General features: G+C 44.2%; 1 protein-coding gene across 3 annotated transcripts in view; it reads right to left on the bottom strand.

Moving 5' to 3' along the window:
• Nucleotides 1-19,591, bottom strand: part of plpp2a (phospholipid phosphatase 2a) — a 112,234-nt gene that overhangs the window by 85,334 nt on the left and 7,309 nt on the right. The window lies entirely within an intron of this gene.

The following is a 19,591-nucleotide window of genomic DNA, read 5'->3' as shown; positions in this document are numbered from 1 at the left end:
GTGTGTGTGTGTGTGTGTGTGTGTGTGTGTGTGTGTGTCGCAACAGGTCGCCACCCCCCCACCCCTGCCGCAACCGCGTGTTGAGCGGACAGGACCCAACGGGTCCCACTTGGTCAAGTATAAATTTAAATATATAAACATAAAATAAAGCATAAAAAAAAAATTACAAGAGGGTAAACAGTTAGAACCTTTTTTTCCCCCAGGGTCGAAATGTCAAAAATTGAGGGCATGGCGTTCAGGTGAGAGGGGCAAGTTTTAAGGAGACATGTGGAATACGTTTTGCTTTGCACACCGAGAGTAGTGGGTGACTGGAACTGGTGGTGGTGGTGGAGGCAGATATGATGGTGGCATTTAAGAGGCTTTTTGGTTGGCACATGGATATGGAGGGAATGGAGGGATATGGATCACGTGAAGGCAGGGGAGATCAGTTTAACTTGGCATCATGTTTGGCATGGATATTGTGGGACAAAGGGCCTGTTTCTGGGCTGTACTACTTACTATACATGTACTGAAGAGCACTTCAAGACTGTAATTCAACCCGACAGCTCGATAAGAACACAAATGTTTCCTTTATCTTATTGTTCAAGGATCTATTGACTACATTAACATTTTGAGCACAGTGTCAGGTTGCAGAATATAGGGATATTGATCCAAACATGCAAGTTCAAACACTATCATGGCTGAAGAGAAATTTAAATTCAAGAAATTTGAATTGAATTGAATTAATTTTTGTCAGCCAAGTATGTATACATACAAGGCATTTGCCTTGGTGCTTTGCTCGCAAGTAACAACACGATTCACTCAATTAAAAAAGATGCTTACAAAAACTATGTATCAACCATTTTCGCTAGAACACAGATTACAAAGCATATCGCAATACAACATGTGAATTAATGACAGTGGTTCAGATCCAGGGATCGACAATTGAACACTCCCCTATTCACTATTATATGACACTAACAAAACAAACAAAAACATGCAAAATGGTAAAATAAAATAAAAAAATTGCATGTGTGTACACATACATGAAAAATAATAATGGGTTGATTTCACATTGTAAAATTTTTAAGAAATAAAAAAAAAGACATTGCTGGAGTAATTCAGCGGGTCAGGCAACATCTCTGGAGAAGAAGTTCTCCTCCACTTCCTAATGGGAGTTCTGTGAAGCCGTCTCGCACTGCTCCCCCTCTGCGATTCCTGCTACTGTCCCTCTCCCTCCACCTACGTTCCTTTCTTCACAATTCGCAACTCTTCAATCCTTTTGGCTCATACCCGTCTGCCTTTCCACCTCTGGCCTTTGGCTAACCATCCGTTCTATCAACCCCTGACCCAACCCGCTGAGTTACTCCAGCACTGTCTCTTTTTTTTGGAAACCAGCTTCTGCAGTTCAAGTCAAGTCAAGTCAAGTTTATTCGTCACATACACATACGAGATGTGCAGTGAAATGAAGTGTGGCAATGCTCGCGGACTTTGTGCAAAAAGACAATCAACCAACCAAACAAACTACAAACAGAATGGAACAGAGTCACATATTCTTTTACATATTAAATATTGTGCGTGGAAGGAAAAAGGGAAAAAAAACAGCAATTTAAAAAAGGTTCTTGTTTCTACAAGAAACACAGCGTCTGTATTCAGTAGACTCGTCACATTTTGAGTTGGGAAAGTGGTTCATTGGGCGGCACAGTGGCGCAGCGGTTGAGACGCCGTCTCACAGCGCCAGAGACCCGAGTTCCATCCTGACTACGGGGTGCTGTCTGTGCGGAGTTTATACGTTCCCCCTGTGACCGTGTGGGTTTTCACTGGTTTCCTCCCACTTCCCAAAGATGCGTCCCTAGTGTGTGGGATAGATCTAATGCACGGGTGATTGGTGAGGACTTGGTGGGACGAAGGGCCTGTTTCCACGCTGCATCTCTACATGAAACTACACAAAATTTAGTCGTTTATGATAGGGGTGGAGAAAATATGTTATGTAGATGTTTGCAGCTGAGGAGCTAGTAACTGTATGGGCTGAACAGCTTCTTGTCATACTCCAGCAGCATTATGATGGTAATGGTCTTAATTTCAGCATGGTACTTTGACATTTCCTTCCCCTTATCCACCCTGATCAAATGGAACAATGATGGATTGAAAAGTAAAGCATGGACATAGGCCCTTTGGGACTAATTAATTGGATTGTTCCAGTATTGATCTAATTCTCTTTACAGTGTTATAGAATCATAGGGTCATAGGTGATAGGAGCAGAATTAGGCGGTTCGACCCATCAAGTCTACTCCACCATTCAATCATGGCTGATCTATCTATCTCTCTCTCCTCACCCCATTCTCCTGGCTTCTCCCCATAACCTCCGACACCCTGCACAGGTCCCAATAGTTCTCGGTTTTAAAAGCAAAACAAAGTGCTGGAGTAACACAGTGGGTCAGGCTGCATCTGTGGAGAACTCAGATAGGTGCCGTTTCGGGCCGGGACTCTCCTTCAGACAATTTAGGTTCACAGAAACTGGCAGTTGTTCTTGTCCGACGATTTTTCAGCTGACCCGAAACATTGACTCTCCATGTTCTGCTGATAGACTAAAAATGCTGGAGTAACTCAGTGAGTCAGACTGCATCACTAGGGAAAAAGAATAGGTGACATTTCGGGTCAAAACCCTTCATCAGACCAATAGTCAGGGTGAGAGAAACTAAAGGTGTGGGAAGGTGCAGAACAAAGTGGACCTTGCACCAATGACTCAGGAACTGTGGAGCCCACAATGGTCCATTGTTGGCTGGGAACGAGGTGATACAAAGGGTTAAATTAGCAAGAGGACTAGGGTGGGGGAGGGATGTAATGGATATTCTGCAGAGCTACTGCCTGACCCACTGAGTTACTCCAGCATTTTGTAACCCCATTTTGTAAACCAGCATCTGCTGTTCCTTGCCTCTATAGTTCTTTGTGTAACTAGGTTTCTCAAGTTACCCGTGGTTTTTTTTGCCAACCTGGAAATCTCAGTCTTTGTTGTTTATAGTTTTCCTGCAAAATGACCTACTGGCAAGAGCCATATTCAAAACAGAGTCTTGTGAGAATTCACAAGTTTGTCAAGCAGTGAGAAAAACAAGAGCATAAATGCAGGACTAAAGAGACTCCCATTTAAAACCGCTTGAAGGAGGAATTTCTCCTCTCAAAGTGGGAAGTGCCATCATGTAGGTCACAGCTACTGACTTGGTCCAAGGACTTGGTTGGGACAGAACCTCTGCCATTACCTGTGTGGAGTTTGCATGTTTTTGATTGATTGAAACATACATCATTGAAACAGGCCTTTCAGCCCATCGAGTCCAGGCCGACCATTGATCACCCGTTCGCATTAGTTCAATATAATCCCACTTTCTCCTCCACTCCCTACATATTGGGGGAAATTTGCAGAGGCCAAGAGGCAAGACAAACCCGCACGTCTTTGGAATGTGTGAGGAAACCACATGGGGTCACAGGGAGAACGTTCAAACTCCACAAAGATAGCACCGGAGGTCAGGATTGAACCCGGTTCTCTGGCACTGCTAATACAGCAGCTTTACAATCTTCCTGTGACCATGTGGGTTTACTCCAGGTGCTCTGGCTTCCCCCCACATCCCAAAGACATGCATGTTAGGAGGTTAATTGGCCTCTGTAAATTGGTCCGAGTGTGTAGGTGAATATTAGAATCTTGGGGGGAGGGGGGTGAAGAGGAGAAGAGAGTTGTTGAGAGAATGGAAGATAGAATTAATATAAGAAAGGGTGCAATTAATGATTCGGGCTTGGTGGGCCGAAGGGCCCGTCTCTGGGCAGTGTCTTTCGATGACTCCAGAGGGTTAGAACTTCCTTTGAATGAACAGTAAATGGTCAGTCATGAAGTACATTCAAGGCTGAAATAGAATCCTGATCTGTGGAGGAACCAAAGGTTGTGGAGATTCTGCAGAGAATGAGTTAAGCCATGGATCACATCATTCACAACCTTTCTGAATGAGGGGCCTAATCGCTTGCTCCTGCTCCTGCATCCTATGAATTAACTCTCCCAAAATATATAGCTGCCTCTGCTGAGGCATGGTCAGTCTGGAGAAACCCGGCTTCCATTTATGAACATTTTCAAATATCACATTTGTTTTAAAAGTCGCTTTCTTAAATGAAAACACACTTTCACTTTGGCAAGATGAATCGTTGGCAGAATTGATCTGAGCCACAGTTTCCAACAAAACAAGTCATTGAGCTTGTCCAATTTATTAAAAGGGAGGCAACATGTTGGCAAGGCAGGAACAGAGTGGAGTGACAGCTGTGGTGTGGCTGCCAACATCTGGATATAGACCAGGGCACTGCCTGTCCAAATAGTCAGCGTGGAGTTTTGGATTGCCAGCAGTAAAAAAAAAAAATACGAAGACTTATTCACATGTACTGGAGAGAAAATGTAAAGATTATTTTCTATGACTGGTTCCGGACCGAGAGTCTGAAGAAGGGTCTCGACCCGAAAGGTCACTTATCCATGTTCTCCATTGATGCTGCCTGACCTGCTGAGTTACTCCAGTGCTTTGTGTCCTTTTGTGTATTAACCAGCAGCTGCAGTTGTTTGTTTCCACTACTTATACAATGTTTAAGAAGGAACTGCAGATGCTGGAAAATCAAAGGTCGACAAAAATGCTGGAGAAACTCAACGGGTGAGGCAGCATCTATGGAGCATAGAGGAAAAAGGCAATGTTTCAGGTCGAGACCCTTCTTCAGACTGAAGAAGGGTCTCGACCTGAAACGTTGCCTTTTCCCTTCACTGCCTCACCCGCTGAGTTTCTCCAGCATTTTTGTCTACTTATGCAATGTCAATCCCTTAGTTGGTTATAGCAGACATTCGGCAATAACGGACACCATCCCCCCCCCCCCCCCCCCCCCCCCCCCACCACCATCACCACTACGGTCAGCTTTAACATTAGTTTACCATACTAAAATTAAACTGTACTGATTTAATGCAGATATGTCCCAAGAGATGTAATACCCGTTCCTATACTTTCTCCATCATCTCAATCTAGGGATTCCAGCAGATAAGGTGAGATAAACGTTCATATGCCCCTCAACTATATTCAATGTTCCCGATGTGGCCTCCTTTACATCACTGAGGCCAAGTGTAAATTAGGCGACCATTTGTGATCTGTCTGCCGAGGCCTGTTGGATCTCGCGGTTGCTCACCCCCATTCCCACAGTGACTTTCCGCTCTGAGCCGCCTCCATTGCCAGAGTGATGCCACACCCAATCAAGGGACACAGCACCTCATATTCTGCTTCGATCACTTACAAACCTAATGGTATGCAGATTGAATTCGACAATTTTACGTGACCTCCCCTATCCCCCCCCCCTCCCCCCCTCCCGCCTCTCTCTCTCCCTCCCTCTCCTGATCTTCCCCCCTGATGGGCAGATGGAGTCAGGAGCAGGAAGGTGATGGGGGATCTACCACAGGGTCCACACTCTCCATGACTCCTAGTCTGCTCATTCCTCCCCGAGTCGTGAAAGGCATTCAAGGCAGTGAATGGCCGTCAGTTGCATCACAAGGGAGTTGAGGCATGAGGTGAGAGCGAGAAGGTGAACTTGGGGCCAAAGGCAGATCCATAATGATCTTACTGAACGATTGAGCAACCCCGAGAGGCCAACTCCTGCTCGTTGCCTAATGTAACCTCATACGATTTTTACAATTTCAAATAACAGTATTATTCATTTAAAATATATACAAGAAATAAAAAACTGACTTTCATAGTGACATCAACTATATACTGTCATAAAGTACATATATCTTATACTTATAAAGTTAATATATCTTCAAGTAATAAAGTTTTCAAGAAAGTTAGATTTAGCTCTTAGGGCAAAGGGAATCAAGGGATATGCAGTACTGATTTTGGATGATCAGCCATGACAATAAACAGTAGACAATAGACAATAGGTGCAGGAGCAGGCCATTCGGCCCTTCGAGCCAGCAACGCCATCAATGTGATTATGGCTGATCATCCCCAATCAGTGCCACGTTCCTGCCTTTTCCCCATATTCCCCGACTCCACTATCTTTAAGAGCCCTATCCAGGTCTCTCTTGAAAGCATCCAGAGAACCTGCCTCCGAGGCAGAGAATTCCATACACTCATAACTCTGTGAGAAAAAGTGTTTCCTCATCTCCGTTCTAAATGGCTTACCCCTTATTCTTAAACTGTGGCCCCTGGTTCTGGACTCCCCCAACATCGGAAACATGTTTCCTGCCTCTAGCTTGCCCAAACCCTTAACAATCTTATATGTTTCAATAAGATAGCCTCTCATCCTTCTAAACTCCAGAATGTACAAGCCCAGCTGCTTCATTCTCTCAGCATATGACAGTCCCCTCCATCCCGGGAATTAACCTTGTAAACCGACGCTGCACTCCCTCAATAGAAGGAATGTCCTTCCTCAAATTAGGGGACCAAAACTGCACACAATACTCCAGGTGTGGTCTCACTAGGGCTCTGTGCAACTGCAGAAGGACCTCTTAGCTCCTATACTCGACTCCTCTTGTTATAAAGGCCAACATGCCATTCGCTTTCTTCACTGCCTGCTGTACCTGCATGCTTACTTTCATAGACTGATGAACAAGGACCCCCAGATCCCACTGTGCTTCCCCTTTTCCCAACTTGACGCCATTTAGATAGTAATGATCATTTTGAATGGCGGTGCTGGCTCGAAGGGCCAATGGCCTATTTCTGCACCTATTTTCTATGTTTCTATGACTCGATCTGAAGCCCTTCTCAATGTACTCAAGCCTAAAGTTTGATGCCAGCACAATGGTCCAGAAAGAATGGACTGTCAGAGGTACCATCTTTTCAGTGAGATTTAAAGCAAGATTATACCTTTTATTTTTAAAAGAGCTACAAAGTGGAATCAGGCCCTTCGGTCCACCGAGTCTACGCTGACCACCGATCACTCCGTATACCAGAACTATCCTACACACTAGGGGCGAGTTCCAATTTTTATAGAAGCCAATTAACCTACAAACCTGTACATGTTTGGAATGTGTGGAGACCAGAGGTTTTCTCTCGTGGTCTAACAGATTGCTTGCAACAAGAGCACGATGGCACAGCGGTAGAGTTGCTGCTTCACAGTGCCAGAGATCTGGGTTCAATTCTGACTACGGGTGCTGTCTGTGCGGAGTTTGTACGTTCTTGCCGTGACCTGCGTGGGTTTCTTCACTTTCCTCCCACCCACAAAGACATACAGGTTAATTGGCCTGGTATAAAGGTAAATTGGCCCTAGTGTAGGAAGTGTTAATGCGTGGGGATCGCAGGTCGATGTGGACTCGATGTGCCTGTTTCCATGCTCTATCTCTAAACTAAACTAAAAACAATTTGCTCTCTCCAGTGGTTCTGCCAATATTTCTCCCACAACCAACACCACCAAGCATGAATTATCTAGTTATCATCATTACAGTGTGGTTTGTGGGACCTTCGATTCCAACATTGTAACAGCAACTACAGTTCAAAGTAATTTGTTGGCAATGAACTACTTTTGGAATGTGCCGAGATGGTGAAAATTCTTATATAAATACGTCTCAATATCAAGTACATAGCTAGTCTATACCACAGCCAACATGGGAGGGATAACGAAGGAACAATCTTTTACATTCTCCTGCGGATCAGGTGCCGAGTGCCTAACCACTCTAAATTTGGCGCATAAATCAGTTATACATGCAGATGTGTCTTGAACCTCAATACTTTTTCCTCACACTGGCTCAGATTCCCTCTTATCCCAAAGTTAGAATGTTCAAATCCACGTACTAGAGCGTCTATCCTACAGTAAATCCTCAATGCAGCAGAGGCGTTGTCAGTCTTGCCTCAAATGCTGCCCAGGTTACTCCAGCACTTCGTGTTTTACTCAAGATTCCAGCATCTGCAGTTCCTCGTGCCTCCATGTTACTGCTCCACCGTGAAATCCCCTCAAAGTTTGTCCACCTTGAAGAGAAGACAACACAAAGTGCTGGAGTAACTGAACATGGGTAGGTGACGTTTCAGATTGACAATCTGTCTTAAGAAAGGTCTCAATCAGTCAGTCAGAAACAAGGGTCCCAACCCGAAACATCCCACAGCCATGTTCTCCACAGATGCTGCCTGACTCACTAGTTTATTCCAGCAATTTGTGTTTGATTCACAATTCCAGCTTCTGCAGTTCCTCGTGTCTGACGGTGACATGTTTTGGATGTTAATCCAAAACTTCTGTCTACCCCATTGGTGAACATTGCATTGTGCTATTTTGAGAAGGGGTACAGAGCTCTCAATTTCCTGGCCATTATTTATTCACCAACACAGAACAGTGACAAAAGTGAAAGATTACAAGGTCATTTACTGTGACCGGATATGGGATTTTCACAGAGGCATAAATGTTGTCACTCTCCCACTAATGGCTAAAGAATTGAAGGCTTAATAGCGTGAAGAATTTCAATCAAGGCAGACAACGCAAATGGTATTAAAGAAATTGAATATTTCTTTAATAAATACTGATCAAGCCGACCCGGGCTGCAGTGACCTATAGAGAAACAAGGAACTGCAGATGCTGGTTTACCAAAAAAAAGACAAAATTGCTGGAATAATTCAGGGGGTCAGGCAGCGGCTCTGAAGAACATGGATAGGTGACGTTTTAGGCCAGGATCCTTCTTCAGACTCAACCCAACCGAAAACATCACATATCCATGTTTTCAGAAATGCTGCACGACCCACTGAGTTACCCCAGCACTGTCTTTCAAGTGTGACCTATGATATTTTGAAAGACCATGTAGTTTACACAATTCATGAGCAAAAGGTTCACACCTCAACCCATTGTCCAAATGTGTTCGCAACAACCTCTATATCTTCAAGAATGTGCACAAAATCCTCATCATCAGTAAAGTGCCAAATGCCTCTAAAGATTCAACGAGTAAATCAGGAATAAATGTTCCTCCAGCACCATGCTAGGTTTTGCTGAGAGCATTGCGCTCTAAACATCAGCATTCCCAATGTAAGCAAAAGCCAAGATCTGGAGAGGAAGTAATACTTGGTGCGGCATCCTGGAATTTTTATAAAAGTTTAAGCAATGGACCACAAAGAGAAAATATTTCAATGACAGGCCTGATATTTTGTAGAAGGTAGTTTGGCTGTGATGTTGAAAGGACATCACGATACGAGTTCCTCAGGGCCGTATCCTAGATCCAACCATCTTCAGCTGCTTCATCATCGACCTTTCTTCTGTTATACGGTCACTAGGGGTGGTGGGCATTGATGATGATGGTGACACAATGTCCAAGTCTATCTGCAACCCTTAAAATGAAAGTGCCTATATCTTTGCCACCTAGTTATCAATTGGATTGGCCATCGTGAGATTAGAAGAGGGTGGTTCAGTGGTAGAGTTGCTGCCTCACTGCGCCAGAGACTCCGTTTGGGCCTGACATCGATTGCTGCCTGTGTGGAGTTTGCACTTGATGCTGTGGGCTTCCTCTGGTCAATCCTCATGAAATGAAGCAGTGAAGCAATCATGCCTACATTCAACACAAACTAAACACCATTCAGACATTCAAACTATCAACACTGATTAATACGGATGTCAGACGTTATGGGGAGAAGGCAGGAGAATGGGGTTAGGAGGGAGAGATCGATCAACCATGATTGAATGGCGTAGTAGACGTGATGGGCCGAATGGCCTAATTCTACTATCACTAATAATCTTATGATCTTATGACACGCTCTACACAAGTAGGTCAGAGGCTTGGCTAGATTGGTATGAGTGAGTCATCTAACACCTCAAAGCCTTTCCACCATCCACTTGGCTCAAGGCAGAAGTGTGATGTAATATTCTCTGGTTGATTGGATGACTGCAGCTTCAAAACTAAAGATGCCAGACATCTTTCAGCATAATGCAATGCTCCCAATCAGTAATCCATGTTCCCCAGTTTCCTCCCACACCCAAGGACATGCACGTTGGTTCATTGGCAACGGTAAATTGCCCCAGTGTAGGCAAGTGGACAAATATTCAAAGGGGGCTGATGGATGGCACAGTGGTGTAGCTGATCTTGCCACTGAATAACAGCACTAGACACCCAGTTCCGATCCCGGCCTCAGGTGCAGTCTGTACAAACTCCACACATTCTCCCAGTGACCACGTGGGTTTCTGTTGGGTGCTCTAGTCTCTTCCTGCATCCTAAGGACGAGTGCTATAAATTACCCCTAGAGTGCAGGAAGTAGATGGGAAAGTGTGATAACAAACAACTAGTCTGAGTGGCTGGTTGATGCGTGCAAGAAAGAACTGCAGATGCTGGTTCAAACCGAAGATAGATATAAAATGCAGGAGCAACTCAAACCGAAACATCACCCATTCCTTCTCTCCAGAGATGCTACCTGAAATGCTGAGTTACTCAGCATTTTGTGTCTAATTTTGGCTGGTGGATGGTCTTCCTTGGATTTGGAGGGTCAAAGGGGCCAATTTCCAAACTGCCGGGAAGTAAATAGCTGAATGGCCTTCTTCTGGGTCATCATCAGAAATAATTTGTAAAATTGCTTCTTCCAGCAGAACCACAATACAAAACCACAGGGTGACCAGGGGTGAGGGAATCCAAGAATGATGAAACAACTCCTTGTTTATTCTGCCGAGAGAGCCATGATCGCAGGAGATAAATATAAATCTGAAATAAAGCTTAATATTGCTGTAACGGACAGCGGTAATGGAGTACAGAAATATGCCTGCAATGCATTTAAATCACCTTTGTATTGAGAACACGTGTGTGCAATAGACTTTAGACATAGTGTGTGGAAACAGGCCCTTCGGCCCACCAAGTCCGTGCTGGCCGCGTATACTAGCAATATCCTACACGCTAGGGACAACTTACAGAAGCCAATTAACCTACATACCTGTAGATCTTTGGAGTTGGGGTGGAATCCAGAGTACCTGGAGAAAACCCACGCAGTCACAGGGAGAACATACAAACTCCAGAGAGACAGCATCCGTAGTCAGGATCGGACCCAGGTCTCTGGCGCTGCAAGGCAGCCCCACATAACGACTTTACCCATTTTGGGTACAGCCCACTGATCTTGATTTTAACTTTTCCTCCCACAGGGAGTGATTCTAATGGACAATGGTGAAGGGGGGGACTCTTTTCCCCACTTCCTTTGAATCATTGAAGGATACAGTACGTCAGGGAAACAGGTCCTTCGGCCCACCGATTCCATGGTGACCATTGACCATTCACACTAGTTCTACGTTGTCCCACTCTCGACACACTGGGGGAAAATTTAAGGAGGCCAAATCAACCTACAAAACCCAGACGCGTTTGGGATGTGGGAGGAAACCGGAGCACCCTCCCGATCACAGGGAAAATATGCAAACCCCGTACAGGCAGCATGCAGGGTCAGGGTTGAACCTTGGTGTCTGGCACTGCGAGGCAGCAGTTCTACCAGCTCTGCCACCACTCTTACTTCTGATCTTGAGGCAGTCAATTGAAGACTGCAGGTAAAAAGGACAACAGAGGCAATTTGATTATAAATAAGGAATATTGGTGGAAGGGGGGAGGAAGAGAAGGGGAGGAATGGGTGCAAATCAAGTTGAGGCACAGGGATGAGAGGAGGAAGGAAGAAAAAAGGTGGGGGGAGAGGAGAGAGAGGAAGAGCTTTATTAGTAGCTTGGTTGCCTAAAGTTGGAGAATTCAATCCAGTGCTACTTAAGCAGAATACGAGCTCCAGTTTGCACGTGGCCTCTCAATCTGGCAATGGAAGAGGCCAAGAATGGAAAGGTTAGTATGGGAGCGCAAGGGGGAGTTAAAATGGTTATCAACCAAGAGCTGCAGCAGGCCTTGTAGGGAGGAAAAGCGAGCAACAGGATTAATAATTACCAAACTGGAGCTCGTATTCTGCTTAAGTAGCACTGGATTGAATTCTCCAACTTTAGGCAACCAAGCTACTAATAAAGCTCTTCCTCTCTCTCCTCTTCCCCCACCTTTTTTCTTCCTTCCTCCTCTCATTCCTGTGCCTCAACTTGATTTGCACCCATTCCTCCCCTTCTATTCCTCCCCCCCCCCCTTCCACCAATATTCCTTATTTATAATCAAATTGCCTCTGTTGGCCTTTTTACCTGCAGTCTTCAATTCGTCTGAAGAAGGGTTTCGGCCCGAAACGTTGCCTATTTCCTTCGCTCCATAGATGCTGCTGCACCCGCTGAGTTTCTCCAGCTTTTCTGTGTAACCTTAATAATTACCAGAGTCATTCTGCTCTAATTTTTTGGTTCTTTCATTCCGGACAGGGCAGAAACAATTTCCATATTTGCAAACTCAATCAACCAAAAATAGTGTTGTAAATGGAATTTACAACAGAGACTGGCAGTGTTTTTGCCCTTGGAGGGTTACTAATCATTGTGGGCATGGGCACACACCAATTCCTGCAAACGCTGGCCATAAAGAAAACCGTTTCTTCTTCTGCATCTAGATTTCCTGCTGCAAAGCATTATCACCAGACATTTTTATGGGGAATTGGAATTCAAGTAATTAAATAAATCTCAACTAAAGAGCTGGTATCAATAACAGTGCAAATAACACTGCTGGACTGGTGTGAAAATCCATTTGATTTGTGCAGAGTAGAAAATCTGCCATCATCTCCAATGCGGCCTCTCGGTAAACTCCAACAATGAGGTCAACACACAATTACCTTTGTTGAAAAAAAAAAGAGGCATTGACTCTAAATGCCCTAGGTGCTCATATTGCAGGAACAAATCCATTGGAACCCGTTTAGCCAACTTCTTCAACAAAAGGTTAAATACAAGAATGTCAACCTTAAACCCCGAAGGCAAAAGGGAACCCTTTTAACATCACAACACAACCCTGACAGTCTGAAGAAGGGTTTCAGCCCGAAACGTTGCCTATTTTCTTCGCTCCATAGATGCTGCTGCACCCGCTGAGTTTCTCCAGCATTTTTGTGTACCTGCAATCCTGACATGTGTTTGTCACGTCACATAGTTCAACCACATAGTAAAATGCATACATTTCCAAATGAAGCCATCTCCACTCTACAACAAATGCATCCGATATTTATATAATGGTATATGGACACACTGATCTGTTCTCTAGTCATGCCTACTATGTTCTGTTGTGCTGAAGCAAAGCAAGAATTTCATTGTCCTATCAGGGACAATAAACGCTCTTGAACCTTGACCAAGATGCCCTATCTGAGCTCGACCCCCTGGGCTGCATGTGGCCCATATCCCTCGAAACCGTTCCTATCTCCGCACCTGTACCCGGTTATATTCACTAACGATCAGCAAATGAAGTATAGAAAATTGCAGTTTTCTCAGGGAACTGGAGGAGACCATATTGGCGGGAAATGCAAAAGCATGGGAGGCATATGAACGCCTTGTTGAGATCTGCAGGGGGAAAGTTAATGCTTCAGATCCAAGACTCTCCAGCAAAAACTTTAGAGATACAACATGGAAACAGGCCCTTCAGCCCATGCTGACCCGTGATCACTACACTATCTTTCACACTATGGACAATTCACAATTTACGGAAGCCAAGTAACCTGTACTTCTTTGGAGCGTGGGAGGAAACCGGCACACTCTGGGGAAACCAAAGCGGTCACAGGGAGAACGTACAAACTCCACACAGACAGCACTTGAGGTCAGGATTCAACCTGGGTCTCTGGTGCTGCGAGCTCTATCTCTGCGCCACTGTTACCACTTAGACCGGAAACGTTAGTAGTTCCTACCTCTATGGATGCAGCCTGACCTGCTGCGTATATCCAACTGTAACTTCTCACACCTGAAACATTAACTGTTCCTCCCTCTATGGACGCTGCCCGACCTGCTGAGTACATCTAACATTGTGCGTTTTTGTTTCTTTGATTTTCATTGTTACGTCATTCGCTGCTACGCTCCCAGCAGCATGTTTCTTGTGACCTCACCCTCACCATTTATGTTTGTGGCAAAGCCTTGGTTCAACAGCTTGGAGTTTATTCACAAACGCTCTGCATGCTAATCAAGAACGAGGCTGCCGCAGTTGCGAAAAAAAAAAAAATCATTAAAGTCTCATGTTGGAAACAAGCTGTTAATTAATCATGTTCGCTCAGAGTGAAGCATCGGCTGTCAAGGGAGGATGACTAGTTACCAGCAATTATATTTCTCCTCACAGCGCTGGAGCATCCGAGGGAACATTTCCACAGGCATCAACCCGCGTTTGTACCTCATCTAATTGATTGTTTTGTGCAATCTTGGGCATCAAATGTCAGCTCTCCAGAGAAGCAGGGGAGGCAAGAATAAAGGGCCAACTTTCCCTCCCCACCGCCAAGTCTTGTGGCCAACACTAACACCAGAACAATTGCATTGGTCTACATCAGTCAACTTAGCACAGTAGGACAGCCAGCATAGGACCTTCGGGTCAAGGAAAATCCAGGGGCAGTCAATATGAAACATATGGGAAACCATAAAATAACTAGCACTTCCATTAGAGGAAGGGGAGGATGTCAAGGTAGCTATCTGCAACAAACATAAAACTGCACAAAGTTTCCAGCTTCGAAGGAACGAGGTCGAATCCACTGCTCGAGAAAAAGAACGAGCTTACAGATGTGTCTTTGCACAACAGGATGATGTGGTGCAGGATGCATCCGATTATGCTCGTGTGTGAACTCGCTATTCCCAGTGGGCGAATTCCTTTACAATAATACAACGTCACCATTGTACAAATTGTTCAGAGTTTTTCGGGTATCTTTCGACACAGCACATTGTACAATTGTCAAAACAAGGAACAGCGGGGGCTGATTTACAAAAAAGATGCAAGGTGCTGCCAGAGGAGGTAGTTGAGGCAGGTACTATCACATTTATGAAACATTTGGAATGGTACATAAATAGGAAAGGTTTGGAGGGATACGGGCCAAATGCAGGCAGGTGGGACTAGAGTAGATGGGGCATGTTGGTCAGCGTGGGGCAAGTTGGGACAAAGGGTCCATTTTCACACTGTGCGATTCTACAGGATAAAAGAGGTGCACATTGTTAAGCCAGGAGTAAGGGATACAGGGAGAAGGGGAGGGGTAAGAGGAGAAATGGGTGCAAATCCAGGTGGGATACAGGAAAGGGAGGGGAAAGGGAAAAAAGGAGGAGGGGAAAATGAGGCTTGTTCAAAGGGAACTACCAAAAATTGGACAATTTGATTTTCACACCATTAGTGCCTCTTATACTTTTTTTAGTTTAGAGATACAGCGCAGAAACAACCTCTTCGACCCACTGAGTCTGCGCCGACCAGCGATCCCCGCACACTACCCTACACGCACCAGGGACAATTTTACATTCATAACCAAGCCAATTAAACTACAAACCTTTACTTCTTTTGAGAGTGGGATGAAACCGAAGTTCTCGGATAAAACCCATGCAGGTCACGGGAAGAACGTACGAACTCCGTGTAGTCAAGCACCAGTAGTCAGGATCGAACCCGGGTCTCTGGCGCTGTAATGCAGTAGCTCGACCATGCTGCCCTTGTGCTTGGACAAATACTTGTTTTTGGTTTAATTATATTCATGTGTAGCATTATCTGATTTGATTTGTGAGCATGCAAACAAAAGAAAGGTCAATGCAGACATGAAGACAAGCATACCAAAATATATTTTTTAATACTCTATCTGCTTGCTAGATTTTTCAAAGAGGCAACACAAATAGATAGGGTGGTAAAGAAGGCGTATGGTTTGGTGTGCTCTCCAAATACATATAAAAGTTTAACTATTGGGAACAGGGAGTCCACATAGAGGCATAATCAGATACATCCTTGGTGCAGAAAAATAATCCAGTGTAAATAAGTAATGCAGATTTCTTGAATACAATTGATGGAAGCATGAAGTACATCACATGCTGACTGACCCACTTCAAGACACCAACCCTCCAGGAAACTTTTGTTACTCCAGAATAGTTTCTGTGGCACAGTCTTCAGCCACATACCCTGTGGGCTCTAGATTTCTTCCACAAGAAGACAGGAGAATGGGGTTAGGAGTGAGAGATAGATCAGCCATGATTGAATGGCGGAGTGGAATGGCCGAATGGACTAATTCTGCTCGTTTCACATGATCTTGTGAAGACCTGCGATAGTCTCTTCAAAGAAGATCAGGAGAGTTTAGCAGTTTAGAGAGACAGTGCGGAAACAGTCCACGGCAACCACCGATCCCCGCACGCTAACACTATCCTAAACACACTGGGGATAACTTACAATGTTACCAAGCCAATTAGCCTGTATATGTCTTTAGAATGTGGGAGGTAAATGCAGCACCCGGAGAAAACCCACGCAGATCACGGGGAGAATGTATAAACTCCATACACACAGCACCCGTAGCCAGAATCGAACCCCGGTCTCTGGCGCTGTCAGGCAGCAACTCTACCGCTGCGCCACCCTGCCGTGGTTGCTCACCACCGAGTTAGTGCATGTTTATCTCTCATTCACTATTAATGGAACAATTTGTGGGAGTTTATCGTGGACAAAATTGACTGCACTTCAGAAGGGAAATGAGTCTTGATTTCCTTTGGGTTATCGTGAAATGAAGATGAAAGGCACTATTTAAAAACACTCATAAACCAAAACGATAAAATGCTCCATCTCTTGATATAGTACGTCAGAATAGTACTTCTCTGTTTTATAAGATTGGTGTAAAGTTCTGCTGAAAATTGACTCATCAATTTATTTGTATTACTGTTGATGGGGAAATCTGGAGTTTGATCTTTTTGTTGCTAAGACGTTTTGCGGCTTTTTGAACAAGAACAGCTGGGGAGTCGAGAATGTTTGAAACAAAGAATGCTGGAAAGACATGAACTGCTGGAGTAACTCAGCCGGTCAGGCAGAATCCCTGGAGAATATAGATCGGTGACTTTTCGTGTCGGGACACTTCCTTACATTTCGTCATAGAGTCAGACAGTGTGGAAACAGACCCTTTGGCCCAACTTCCCCACACTGACCTACACGTCCCATCTACACTCGTCCCACCTGCTTGCGTTTGGCCCATACCGATCTAAACATGTCCTATCCCTATACCTGTCCAAATGATTTTTAAACGTAGAGATAGTACCTGACAGTACTTCTTCAAAGTGTTTCATAGTCATATGTACCAAAAACAGAACAATAGCAATCATACTTGAAGCAGCATAACAGTACTCATAGATAACACCAATAAACAAAAGTTCAATAACTTTTAAAAAGTGGCATGTTATTGCAAAACAAAAGCTCAAAGTCCCGAGTGCAATCAAGGCAGCTCGTAGTTTAGTTGGTGTTTGCAGTGGTAAAGTGCCTGATGGTTGTTGCGAAGAAGCTGTTCCTGAACCCGGAAGCCAGAGACTACGTGAAGCCAATACTGTGACCTCCCAATGTACTAACTTTAACTTGTAGTACCTCTTATCTAACTTCAAGCAATAGTATTAACAATTGCATTTTTAAATAAAAGATCTTAAGATCTTTAAATAAAAGACCTCAAAAAGGCTGCCAGCATCATCAAGGATCCACACCGTCCTGGTCACTCACTCATCTCCCCGCCTCCTTCAGGTAGAAAGTACAGGAGCCTGAAATCTGCAACATCCAGGTTCAGGAATAGCTACTTCCCCACAGCCAACAGGCTATTAAACTCATCGCAAACAAAACTCTGATCATTAATAGTTCATTGCACTATCTGTTTATTTATGTGTGTATATATTATATTCATTGGTATATGGTCACAATGATCTGTTCTGTTCTGTATTTATTTATGCCTACTATATTCTGTAGTGCTGAAGCAAAGCAAGAATGTCATTGTTCTATCTGGGACGCATGACAATAAACTCTCTTGAATCTTGGCCACATGAAAAAAAAACTTTAATTTGAAGTTAAACGTCACAACAAATCGTGTGCTTGAGCAAACCTTGTTACATTTATTAGGAGATTTCATCAGAACTCCTGTTGCTATTTTGTTTGCTGCACTTGTGAAGTTCAGCGCATTGGTTTGTAAAGTATCTTTGAGAGAGACAATTTGGGGATGCTGGCATGGACTACTCATGTTTTCCATTAGTCAAGCAGAAAGTCACGAAACACATATTCCCCCACTGAGCAGAAGACTGCCATATATAGAGGGCCACAACAACAAAGAACACCATTAATATGCTGGATTACTTCAACAAAGAACAGTGTGAAATCTTCATAGAAGGAAAGACATTAGGGGATACCAGGAGAAGGTCAGGGAGGATTAGTCAGGCCTCATTTGGAATATTGTGAGCCATTTTGGGCACCATATCCGAGGAAGGATGCGATGGTTCTGGAGCGGGTCCAGAGGAGGTTTACAAGAATGATCCCAGGAATGAGTGGCCTGCACTCACTGAAGTTTAGAAGAATTAGGGTGGGGTGGAGGGGAGAACCTCATTGAACCTTACCGAATAGTGAAAGGCTTAGATAGAGTGGATGTGGAGAGGGTGTTTCCACAAGTGGGAGAGTCTAGGACTAGAATTACTCAGAATTACAGGACATTCCTTTAGGAAGGAGATGAGAGGACTTTCTTTAGTTAGAGGGTGATGAATCTGTGGAATTCTTTACCACAAAAGGCTGTGGAGGCCATCAAAGGATATTTTTAAAGCAGAGATAGATAGATGTCTTGATTAATACGGGTGTCAGGGGTTATGGGGAGAGGTAGGAGAATAGGGTTGGGAGGGAGAGGTAGATTAGTCATGATTGAATGTCGGAGTAGACTTGATGGGCTGAATGGCCTAATTCTGCTCCCATTACGTATGACCTTATGATCGCAAGATCAGAAGGTGGTGTAGTAATATTCTGGAGTATTTTGAGATCAAGGAGGTGGTGGTGTCAAGTCTCTCAAAGAGCATTAAGGTGAATAGGTCTCTGGGGCGTGATGGAATCTATACCAGGTTATTGAGAGAGGCAAGAGAGTAGATTGCTGGGGCCCTGATCTTTGTATTCTTTATAGCCAGAGGCAATGTTCTGCAGGAGTGAAGAGCAGCAAAAGTTTTAGGGAAATAGACATTTTTACCAAAAATCCAGGAAGTCACAGATTCATCGGGCCAGGATTAGAGTATTGTGCGCAGTCTGGTTGCACTGTCACAGGGAAGTTGTGGAGGCTTTAGAAGAGGTTTACCAGGATGCTTCTAGATTAGAGAGCAATAGTCATGAGGAGACCCAAAACGTCATCCATTCCTTCTCTCAAGAGATGCTGCCTGTCCCACTGAGTTACTCCTGCATTTTGTTTCTAAAGTCATGAGGAGAAGTTGGTCAAACTTGGGATTTTTTTTTCTGGATTTATTGGAGAAGATTCGTAAGGACTCGTATTTGAAAGAGAATTGACTAATCTGGGATAGTCAGTGTAGGGCATGTTATGTCTTCCAAACTAGACAGAGTTTTTCTTGAGGAGGCAACAAAGAAGATTGATGTGGGTAGGGCAACGGTTGTTGTCTACATGGGTTTTATTAAGGCTTTTGATAAAGTCCCGCAAGGTTGGTTGACATAAAAGATCATTGAAGATGCAGAGATGTGGTGGAAAGATGATATTCAGGCTGGAGGTCTCCGACCAATTGAGTTCAACAGTGCTGAGATCTCTTTTAGACAATATCTCGGATGAAAATGTCGATGATTTAGCGTTTTGTTTTTAAA

The sequence above is a fragment of the Leucoraja erinacea genome, chromosome 29 (assembly GCF_028641065.1).
Source record: "Leucoraja erinacea ecotype New England chromosome 29, Leri_hhj_1, whole genome shotgun sequence".
Lineage (NCBI taxonomy): Eukaryota > Metazoa > Chordata > Chondrichthyes > Rajiformes > Rajidae > Leucoraja > Leucoraja erinaceus.
Note: the sequence above shows the minus strand (reverse complement) of the source record. Positions and strands in the feature narration are given on the sequence as shown.